Source organism: Gymnoscopelus braueri (genome assembly GCF_963280865.1).
Source record: "Gymnoscopelus braueri genome assembly, chromosome: 10".
In the NCBI taxonomy this organism is placed as follows: domain Eukaryota; kingdom Metazoa; phylum Chordata; class Actinopteri; order Myctophiformes; family Myctophidae; genus Gymnoscopelus; species Gymnoscopelus braueri.
In genome coordinates, this window is record NC_137611.1 from 48,232,829 (window position 1) to 48,245,050 (window position 12,222).

The following is a 12,222-nucleotide window of genomic DNA, read 5'->3' on the forward strand; positions in this document are numbered from 1 at the left end:
CAATTTAGAGAATGAACGCTCCCCAGACGCGTTGGTCACTGGCGAAGTTAGGAACAGCAATGTCAACATTGGGAAAGCATGTGTTATATTATTTTTTTTCGAAACAGCTGCAATAGTTCCCTTGGAGACCCTCCAAGTCTTTTGAGTATTTGTTTTGTAAGCGGGTTGCTGAGAATCGAATTTCACTATCTACTTCTACATTGCAGTATTGATACTTTTACTTAAGTAAAACATTTGAGTACTTTTTCCACCACTGACAACAGTGAACACATTAACGGGAAAAAAACTCTCTTTTCCTGACATATTTTGTTGACCATCAGGCCCCGGTCGTTCGTCAGCCTGCCTTGGGCGCTTCCTAACTCTCTCTAGGTGTCATATCACATTTGGTGACATACTTTTAGCTCCGGTTGCAACCCTGTCATATTGTTCACGGAGGCTGGCAACATAGTCTCTGAGTGATGCCACTAAGTAGTAGACAGATATAACACCCCATGAGCAAGTCAGTACACACATATTAGTCCCCCCCCCCCATGGCTCAATATGGTGATACATTAAAATAACAAACATCCCTGGAAAATATTCTTTTTGCATAACGTTCGTTCGTCATTTTAGTGTCGTCAGTTTTGCAATGTGGTGGTCTCATTTGTGCTTTAGCCTGTCACCGGGCTATAGCACGGCGTACATAACAGGACAGCTTCCTAAGAATTTGTCTTAACGACAAACCCAGAGATATAAACAAGCATTGTCCACAAGACCACCAAAGCGGGTTGGCAGATAGCTACGGTCGACAATATTGCTGCAATGTTGATGAAAGGTGATGGATGCTCTTCATCTGATGCTACAGCAAAGGACATCTCCAGTTGATAGGGATTCAGTTTCTTCCTGCGCTGCGACGTTGCCTGCATAACTTGGGAATACACCACACCGGCCCATAAGGCTGTGGGAAGTTAAACTGCCGTGCAGTTGGGTTATTATTCCAGCCCACTAAAAGAAAGATGCACACAACAGGAAATGTTAGATATGTTTTCATAATTACTGTTTTTGAAAGGACAAGTTATAAACTTGTGAAATCCCTGCATGATGCCCTGATCGAATTAAACTTTTTTCTTTTTTCCTTTCGGAACTTTGTTTGTGCTGTGGTAAAGACAACATACAGTCAATACATATACCTAGGTCACTATAAAAGACACAAAGTACATTTAAAACTACTACTTAAAAGCGTGATAAAACTTAAAAGCATGATAAAAATAATATATTGCAACCTATGTGTTTACGTGTTTACTATTAGCGTCCATCAGGTCCAAGAGAAGCTCCAAATGATACAGGCTAAACCCACACGAGAACAGAACATCATGTGAACTTAGGTCATGCACTTTCGAACTTCAACATGTGAAAAGAAGCTAAAATATTTTAAAGACCTTTTTGATCGGTGAGGGGTTGTGCCATCTTTCTTAAGCAAACTGGTCAGGTATCTCCTGGCTCTCAATAAAAACTCTGCTGTTTCTGTCCAATTTGTACCCAGGGGACCTTTGTATGGCTTGGCATGGGGATGCATGAGGCTGTTCATAACATCAAAGAGCCTGTCAATGATCTAAAAATATTTACATGAAGATGCAGTAAACATGCTGAATGTGTTAAATATTATGCTAATAATGTAGATATGAGGGGAGTTGGAATCCTTCCTGAATATGCAATATTGTAGAACAATGTTAACATTTAGTAGCTACAACCTCAATTAATTCAGCCGTTGCTTCACAGTGTGCAAACTGTAAACATCCAAGATCACCCAATGTGCGCAGAGCCACTGTGACCGAGCGACACAATGTCTGTGCAGCCAGGGACACTCAAAAAAACACATGTTTGTCTGTTATTTTGTTGACGGCATGCAGACAATCTTTTTCTTGTAGCCTACGTTCAAATGATGAATGTATTTCCAGTTGATCTGATCGCTTGTTATTGGACTGTAAGCCTGCAATATATTCCACGTTAGTTTCAACATGTGGCAAGCGTCCATCATCACCAAAAACCCTCTCACCAGTCACTGGATGAGGAAAGAAGGGTTTTAAAGGCTCAAGGGGGTTTTCCTTTAACTGGCACCCAAGTTGGTTGCACATGCTAACATTGTAGGTATGCCCATCCATTGTAACACAGACAACTCGTATGTCACACGTTTGTTATGCAGTTCTTCTAATGCATGAATAGCAAGGACCTTCTAATTGTGTCTGGTGACTTGGTTAGGTAGTGGGAAATTGGAGTCTTCCAATAGCCTTGTCAACAGCTGTTGACCCAAAGTGCTTTCCAATCAAGCGTGACCAGCAACAACATGATAGCCTTGTAAAAGCTAAATTAAAAACAAGCAACATTTAAACAAGTAACTCACAGTAAAAACAGATGCAAAGAAGAAAAAAGAAAGTACTCATATTTTTTAAACACATTAAAATGCATGTAGAGGAAGGACAATACATAAACCAAGTGGGGATCCTTATACAGAACTAAAAGCAAGGGAGAAGAGTTGGGTCCTTAGATTTGATTTAAAAACATGGTAGCCAGTGCAGATTGGCTTGAACAGGGGTTATGGGTTGACTTTTCTTTGTCCCAGATAGTGGGCCAAGAGTGGAGACTCTGACACCAGGATCAGGGTCTCCACCAAAGCGGTCATTTTCCTTGGGTTGCGCTCAGCGTCGGCCTTCAACTAAACTGGCAGACGCCGAAGGACCTCTGCCATCCAAGGGAAGGGCCCCGTTGTCCCAACCCGAGATATCTTATCAGCAAAGACGAGTTTCCTGATATTTAGGACATTGTCCCTAACCCTGGTGTCAAATGTAACCACCTGCTCAATGTTGACTGGGGGTGGGGTCCCTGCCTTATGTATCACTATGAGGCCCGGCGCGTCCTAAAGGGCGTTGTAGAGGCGCCCCTTGGTCTAGTATTTTGTAAACTGCCCCAACGCTCCTGATTTCGTGTATAGAGGGGCGGGTGTATAGAGCCGGCGAGAGATTGCGCCTGATCCCATTGGTTCACCGATCTGTCCGTCAACCCCCGCCCCGTTAACACAACATTACGAGCGACGCCCACTGCACTCTGGTTGGTTGGGAAATGAAACACTTCCTCATACCGAGTACACCGACGCGCTGGGCCAGGCTTTTATTTTTTAGCAAAACTAAACAATAAAAGCCTGAAGATCGAGGCTAAGTATTTTGTAACTGGAAAAAATGTCAGGTGGAGCTCCTGGAACCCAGCCAGCAGAAGGGCCTTGGGGTCCCTGTCCCGCCGTTTAATGTTGACCACCTCCACGGCCCGCCCGAAGGTGTGGCCAAGGGCGCAGCGGAAGAGGGCCAGGTGACCCAAGACCTGGTCTGCCAAGGCCTCATAAGTTAGGGTGTCCTTCAGGTCCTCCATGCGTGCTCCACCTGACCCTACTCCCCCCTGGAAGAGGGTCAGGTCGACCGTCCCACAGAGGTCCTGCAGGAGCACCATCACTAGATGTTTTCCCAGGACATGATCCTCAGCCTCGACGCTGTCCACCAGACGCCAAAGCTTCAGGATCATGCCCTGCATGGAGTACCAACCAACCCAGTTTGAGAGGGGCGGGCAGGTTGTCTCGTCGGCAGTGGCCGCCGACCAGTGTGGCAAGGCCAAGAATCCATTGAGCTTGGAGGAACTGTTCCAGTGGACAGTCAAGGTCCCCAGGATGCCAGTGTAGTGTCGGTCCATTGGGGACCTCGGTTGCCCGTGGAACAGTTCCTCCAGGGCCAGCTCGTACTGGTAGGCCTGCCACACGGCGTCGAACCCGCCCACATGCACATTGGACTCCAGCAGGATTAGTGGGGTCGTTTCGCACAATTATCGATACGAAGCTGATAATAGCGCCAAATTTTGCATGAGGCTTCTTTAGGACCTACTGATGGATTCTAGCCTTGGGTACCAAACTTTATTTTGAATATTTTCCATACATTTAGGCTTATCAATATTCATTAAAAAAAACAGGCCGATTCACTTTTTGGCCTATAACTCTTGAACCGTAGGTCATAGCATCAAAAATATTTTTCCCTGGACTCCTTGGATCATGACGCAACTTTGCATATAGGTCCCGCCTCTTTTCCGATTTCAAGATTTTCCGCCATTTTGCGTTATCTTCAAAACACATATTTTGCTACTACTCCTAAATATTTTGTCCAAAACTCACACAAATCGGCACACCCTCTGTCTTTGGTCATGTGATCAAGATTTATCAGTCAGAATTTTCATATTCCCTTCGGATTGGCTACGATTGGCTTCTGAAATTTGTGGGAGGGTCTGTTTGGAAAAAAATGGCACAAATCATAAACACAGCGTCCTATTTGTCCTAAATTCATATCATTGAGGGGCCATTAATAAACGTAGAGCCAATGCGATTTCACTTCCACCCATAGGGGGCGCAACAAATTCTACAAATGTCACTGTTTTTGCGCCAAATTAAGTACAAATGGTCTTGTGAGTCAAACATTTGCAATTGCAAAGTGGAGAACAGTCCAAATTTGATTTGCCACATTTGCAGGTGGAACAGTCCCCTTTACAAGAGCATTTGATCAGCTCTCAGATTCCTTGGTCCATCCATACTCATGTGGGGAAGGAATAACTTGTTCTGTTTGTAGGCTGGTCGCCCAGATGCCTGCTTGATACACTGCCCGCTTAACATGCTGAAGTAGTGCATCTTGGGTGGGTGGCAGTTTCTCCATTGACCTATTCCCATGACAGAAGAGTTATTTTCTAGTCTAGTTGATGGAGCTCAAAGGACTGGATTTGTCATACAGGATAACCGTCAGTCTCTCAAGCTTCTGGAATCGCTGACTCTCAACATTCAGCTGCTGGAAGGGATGTTTGGCCAGACTGACAAGTATCTCTGTGACATCATCATAGGCTTGCCAGGCATGCCAAGCTGACTTCTTACCCTTACTGTGGAAAGCAGATGTTGTGTCTGGAACATGCCAAAAGCCCACCCAGATGTCAGCCAAAGGTTGAATCGACCTGTTGCAATCATGAGGAGGCAGACACCAGGATTCTGGTTCATGTACGGCATGCACTTGAGCAAGGAGCAACAACTATCCTTGTGCGTACTGTGGACACTGATGTCATCGTGATCCTTGCAGGCTTGTTCCATCATTTAGTTACGATTCAACCTTTGGCTGACATCTGGGTGGCTTTTGGCATGGGCAAAAAAGACCGATTTTACCACATCAACATCATGTGTAAATCTCTGGGGGAGCCACAATCTCGTGCTCTGCCTATGTTCCATGCATTGTCAGGTTGTGACACAACATCTGCTTTCCACAGTAAGGGTAAGAAGTCAGCTTGGCATGCCTGGCAAGCCTATGATGATGTCACGGAGATACTTGTCAGTCTGGCCAAACATCCCTTCCAGCAGCTGAATGTTGAGAGTCAGCAATTCCAGAAGCTTGAGAGACTGACGGTTATCCTGTATGACAAATCCAGTCCTTTGAGCTCCATCAACCAGACTAGAAAATAACTCTTCTGTCATGGGAATAGGTCAATGGAGAAACTGCCACCCACCCAAGATGCACTACTTCAGCATTTTAAGCGGGCAGTGTATCAAGCAGGCATCTGGGCGACCAGCCTACAAACAGAACAAGTTATTCCTTCCCCACATGAGTATGGATGGACCAAGGAATCTGAGGCATGGGTGCCAGTTTGGATGACAATTCCAGAAGTCTCCAAAGCATGCAGAGAGCTGATCAAATGCTCTTGTAAAGGGGACTGTTCCACCTGCAAATGTGGCAAATCAAATTTGGACTGTTCTCCACTTTGCAATTGCAAATGTTTGACTCACAAGACCATTTGTACTTAATTTGGCGCAAAAACAGTGACATTTGTAGAATTTGTTGCGCCCCCTATGGGTGGAAGTGAAATCGCATTGGCTCTACGTTTATTAATGGCCCCTCAATGATATGAATTTAGGACAAATAGGACGCTGTGTTTATGATTTGTGCCATTTTTTTCCAAACAGACCCTCCCACAAATTTCAGAAGCCAATCGTAGCCAATCCGAAGGGAATATGAAAATTCTGACTGATAAATCTTGATCACATGACCAAAGACAGAGGGTGTGCCGATTTGTGTGAGTTTTGGACAAAATATTTAGGAGTAGTAGCAAAATATGTGTTTTGAAGATAACGCAAAATGGCGGAAAATCTTGAAATCGGAAAAGAGGCGGGACCTATATGCAAAGTTCCGTCATGATCCAAGGAGTCCAGAACTCTTGACCTACGGTTCAAGAGTTATAGGCCAAAAGGTGAATCGGCCTGTTTTTTTTTATGAATATTGAATATTGAAGCCTAAATGTATGGAAAATATTAAAAATAAAGTTTGGTACCCAAGGCTAGAATCCATCAGTAGGTCCTAAAGAAGCCTCATGCAAAATTTGGCGCTATTATCAGCTTCGTATCGATAATGTAAAATAAACAGGGTTAATGTACTGGACTAGATGGAGAGGGTTGCCAACATATGCTCGCCCACCAGCCTGCATAGGGATGACAGGGACAGGCCCTCCTCCTCCAGCTTTTCAAATGGAACAAGCATGGGCTCCTGGGCGAGGAGGGCCATCAGGCTCTCCTCGTCCAGGAAGTCCGCTGCCGCAAGGCTTTTGGGGAAGTTGCCACTGTCCATACGGACCACCCCCTCCAGCCTTGCGGCCAGCTGGACTCCCATCTTGTTGACCAGGTCCCTGAAGTGCGACAGATAACTCTGCGCCTTCCTCACCATGGCCGTCCCCACATCACACCTCTGCAGCCCCACGCAGACAATCACCCCCGACATCGGACGTTTAAAAAACGGCGTTTGATGCCGGTGGGGACCGTCTGCGTAGAGCTGCAGAAAGTTGACGGTCCCTCCATTTGTGTTCACCACGGCCTGGAGGGCCGCGGTATGGTCCATGACGTGGTGGTCCAGGGGTGATTTATAGTTGGCTCCCTCATGGACACTGTAAGGTGTGAACATACTGCCCGTGGTTGGAGCCACAAGGTGGATGCCACTGCGTGACCAGAGCAAGTCCACCAACTCCCGTCGAGCCAGCACGGACACTCCCACATGCACGGACACTGCCAGCACACTGTCCATGAGGGACTCATGCAGGAGGTCCATGAGCTCGACGGGAGCCGGTGACTTTTGCCCCATCTGGCTCAGGTACAGCATTATTTGTGTGCCCGGTGGGGTCTCCACTGTGCCAATTGCACGGTCCAACACCTGCAGGATGAACTGCTGGTCATCCCCCACCAGGTGAAACCTGGCCAGGTCGGTCAGGTTGTTTGCCTGGATAGTTGGCCGCCTTTTTTCCTGCAGGGTCAGGGTGGCCAGCTCTATCTCCATTGCCAGAGCCATGTCGCGCTGGACCGCATAACAGCGCGACATGGCCCCCTTGTGGGAGGATAAATAGCCACTTGCCCTTTTTGGTACAGAGGGGACCAACGCCCATTGCAGCCGTCACCCACCATCCACGTATCCAAGAGTGGACCCGTGAACATGGGTCTGCCAGTGAACGGCTGTCTGTAATCGGGACATAGACGGGATGGATGGCGACTGCCTCGGTACTCTCTCTGTGCAGGTACCCCTGCACATTATCTGTAAACTCCCCTAATGGGGCAAGTAGGTTTTCGCTGTTTTCCTTGGCCACTTGGTGGACGAGGAGTGCTTGCTGTGACACAAGGAGCTTCTCCTCCTCCTGCTCTGATGTTAGGAGAGGGCTTGGCACCGGGACGGGGCTACCTGGCTCTACGTCCTCCTCCTCACTTTCCTGGGTAGGCGTGGTAGGCGTAGGGCCAGGCACAGGGGCAGGGAGAGGGTGAGGCGTGGTGGTGACTCACGTGGGTGGTGACTCTGACTGGACCAAATGTTTTTCTTTGAGGTATGTACATGTGCACGTGCAGTGCAGCCTCTTCCCTAACAATGTCATCCATGGCAGTCACAGGGGGAGGGACAGGGGCAGGGGTTAGGGTGTGGCGGGTAAGGAGGGTTGGTGGCAGAGGACGCACGTGGAGTGCGGCCTCTTCCCTTATATCCTCCATTATGTACGTCATATCCTCCATTATGTACTTGTCAGGACTTGTACTTGTTCAATATATATAGAAAAAATGGACAGGGCTCCCGCAGGGAATTGCGATTAAAAAAAAATAAACAAACAAACTGGATTAAATGAAAAAAAAAATTACAGGGCTCCCGCAGGGAATTGGGATTTTTTTTTAAATATACAAACAAAATGGATTAAATGAAAATGAAAAAGACAGGGCTCCCGCAGAACGTTCAACTTTTCCGTTTTTTTCAACAAAAACTCTAAAGCTGCCAACTAAATAGTGTTCTCAATGCTCCGTTCGGCATAGCATACGCACAGAAATCGTATAACTCCTCTAAGGCCAAGGGGGGTATATGTGTTCGGCGTGACAGTTACAATTGTGGTTGCCTTTTTTTGTGTCTGGTGACAGAGACTTGGTCAGCTAGTAGGCAATTGGAGTCTTCCAATGGCTTTGTAGGCCAACCACCATGAAAACGAGAGCCTCAGTGGCAACATCCTCCTCATTTATATCATCCCCATATCCACAAATCTACACATTTTCGGGGTATGAAGATTGTGCTGGACATGCTTCTCGATGGCTAAGGCTTCTCGATGGCTAAGGCAGGTTTCATTATGTTGTTTGCAATGCAACCAGCGCCGGATCCAGGACAGCGTTCCCCTAGCGTAGCTTCCTGGTTGCTATTTGGGGGGGAACAACAAAAGCCAGGTCCGCCTCGCATCAAAGCCCCGCCTCGCGCCTCCTCCTCCTCGCACGGCCTCGCATCAAAGCCCCGCCTCGCACCTCCTCCTCGCGAGGAAGAGCACCTCGCGTAAAAAACCCTGTCTCGAAAAGCCCCGCCTCGCGCCTAAGCCCCGCGCCTAAAAACGAGCATACCTTTCCAATTTCCCAACGAATGCCAATTTCCCTGTGACATATATATGTCACAGGGAAATTGGCAGTCCAGGGAAATTGACAGGGGAGCGCTAGTTTTATAGGCGCGGGGTGGTGCTGCGAGGCGGGGCTTTGATGCGAGGACGACGACCACAACAACAATATAACAACCAGGAAGCTACGCTAGGGGAACGCTGAAAATAAAATGGATAATATGAGAGAAATACTCAAGTAAAGTACGAATACCTCAAAATTGTACTTGAGTAAATCTACTTTGTTACTTTACACCACTAGTACAAAGCTCAGTGGCGCACTTCGATAATCATTGGACTCCCCACCCACTACCACTGGGAGCCGGGGTTTGACTCCCGCTCGGGACATTACTTTTTCAAACAACCGCGGACTAAATAAATAATAAAGTATAGTTTTGGACCATGACGGAGGCGCGCCGACTTAGCAGACCTTGAGGCCGAGGAGTCGCGCCCGAGCGCCTCCAGGCGCGAGTGCCCGCGACGACCGGCCGATGGTCTGCTAGTCGACTTAAGCGCCGTCCGAGTTATGTACCGATAGGCACAGAATCGTAAATGATGTTGTGGGGACTGCGTTTGCCCCAAGTGCCACTCACTGCACTAACATAGCCCGCCAGGCCCGCCCCCTTGTGCTTCAACTGCATGGAATGAGGCTGTGTGTGTGTGTGTGTGTGTGTGTGTGTGTGTGTGTGTGTGTGTGTGTGTGTGTGTGTGTGTGTGTGTGTGTGTGTGTGTGTGTGTGTGCGTGCGTGCGTGCGTGCGTGCGCGCGCGCGCGCGTGCGCATGCGTGTGTGCGTGCTCGTTTGTGCATGCGTGCTCGTTTGTCCGTGCGTGTGTGGTGTGGGGCTCATGTCTGGCTTGCATTGCCCTCTAGCGTTGATTCTACAGAATTGCCTGAGGGGCGGTGAAAACAAGCGTACCCCTTTCAATTTCCCTGGAATGCCAATTTCTCTGTAACATATACATCCTCGCCGAATTCCTGGGTGCATAAGTCCAACACCAACAGTGAGCACATTCAGTTCTGTTTTGAAGTCGCGGGGCTTCTGTACTTCCGTGAAGTTGCACCACATTGCCACGCCCCGCCCACACCGTATGAAGGTGCTGGGTTCTGCCTGGGCAAGTTCAGACAAGTTTCCTCTGGATTCAGTCAACAGCTTAACAGCTCGCTCCAGGTCGTTACGCTTTCCAGCTTTTGAGGGCTCTCCAATGGCGAGGTAAATATCTCCACCTTTGCTACAGTACTCTTTGTTGTCCTTGTCGGTGCCTTTAGCTCTTTCGAAGTGTGCACGTTCGGACTTTCGAAGTGTGCACGTTCGTAAATCAATGTCTTTATCCAAGCGAGGCGAACTTTCTTCTTTAAGTTAACAAAACCTTGAAGATGTGGTGTGCCGCTTTCCGCAGTTTCCTTTCCCGCAATGGCGTACTCACACGTGCCCGCGGTTAGCTCTTTGCTAATGTTTGCTAGGTCGGTATCATTATAATTGTTCAGTGTGAAGCACCATCTCTTCGAAGGGTTCTCACGGCCGTGAGTTGTCTTCTTTGTTGGGGGTGCATTTTCTTTATTCTCAGTGCTTCTTTTTGGTGCCATGGTTTAGTTGGTTCCGAGGTGGTGCCGAGGTCCCTCACAGTAAATAGCCGATCGACAAGCTCACAACGCGTTGAGAGCTTGTTGATCTGCTATTTTCTGCGAAAGCTTTCCCCACAATATAGTCCAGCAGATTAAGTCAATATTTCAGAAGAATCGTTCACTTTGTGATGCAAGCACCACATTTGGCATGAATAACGCCTAGGACCTACTTTTTCAGAAAAGCCTGTTAGCCACCTGAAAATCCAAGATGGCGGCCATTGATGGATGGCTGTCACACCAAATGTAAAAAAAAAAAGGTTTTCAGTGTGGGACTTGAATGTCTGAACATATTTTAAGGATCTAGTTATCAAAATAGACATTTTGAGTGACCGTTTAGGCATATCTACTGTAAGCACATCCAGGTAGGATACAACTAGGTTCTAAGTGCTCTACACTTAGCCCAATCGTTCATCCAGTGCCATTAAGTCTAGTGCGATCTGTACACGATTCGGGTAATTGCAGCCCCATTACCCTTGGCTCTGCTTTCCCGTGCTGGCACATCCTGTTAATTCAGGTGCAGCTATCTAACTACAATTCTACAACTAACAAAACTATTGGTGCAGGGCTGGCCCTAGGATTTTGGTGGCCCTAAGCAAGATTGTTTGTGGCCTCAAAACACTCCCAGCACAACCACCAAATCACACGCACGTACACACGCACGCACGCACGCATTCTCACAGTCAAATGTTTGCAGGCCTGGTTGCTTAGCCCGTAATGCCTAATTCATGCTCCGATTTACTGTGAGCTTGTATATTGGTTATTTTTGACAGTGTCATATATTTAAGTATAAATTGGGCTTAATGAATACAGTGCCTTGAAAAAATGTAATATGCTGGTAACATTATTCAAATGTATTTAATATTGGGTTGTTGTATGATGGAATACCATGGGTGAGCAAGAAAATAGCAGCCATGAGAATGACACTAGCAGGACATCAAGAGCTGCCAGTCAGCAAATTGGTGCTGTGGCAACCAACACACAGGCACCGGTCACGAGGACGTCCCACATTAACATACGTGGATGTATTCAAGAAAGATGCAGGAGCACAAAGCACTAACAAGCTGGCCAGATGTATGGAGAACCGGGATGACTGGAAGTGACGATGGAGGGCTCGTCTGAGGACAACCTAGAGAGAGGGCAATGCACTCAGCGACTCGGGTAACATCATATTGACCATACTCTCTCACCTGAACCTGGCTGTTTTCTTCAAGATTTCAATAAAACAAATCATCTGTAAGTGATTATTCGATTCATTGTCCATAAATGTGCTGTAAATATACCGTAGCAATGTACATTTATTTGACTACTGTACTTAATTAAGTGCATCTTTTGAATATGAATATGCATATATTAAATATTCCTCTGTATTTCTATTTATAATTTTTATTACAGAAAAGGGTTGGTATACAGCATCAAAATAGAAAGACAAACTGAAATATTTATATATATGCATATATATATATTTTCCCCCCATACCCCACCTTTTCTTTTTTCTCCCCATAACCCCCAACCCCAGAGGACTATGTATGTCCTTACTGTCAGCCAGACAAACATTGAATTATTACAAAGGCTAAGTAAAGGAAAAACAAGCAGAAAATTAATACAATAAAAATAAAATAACATAACAATCAAGA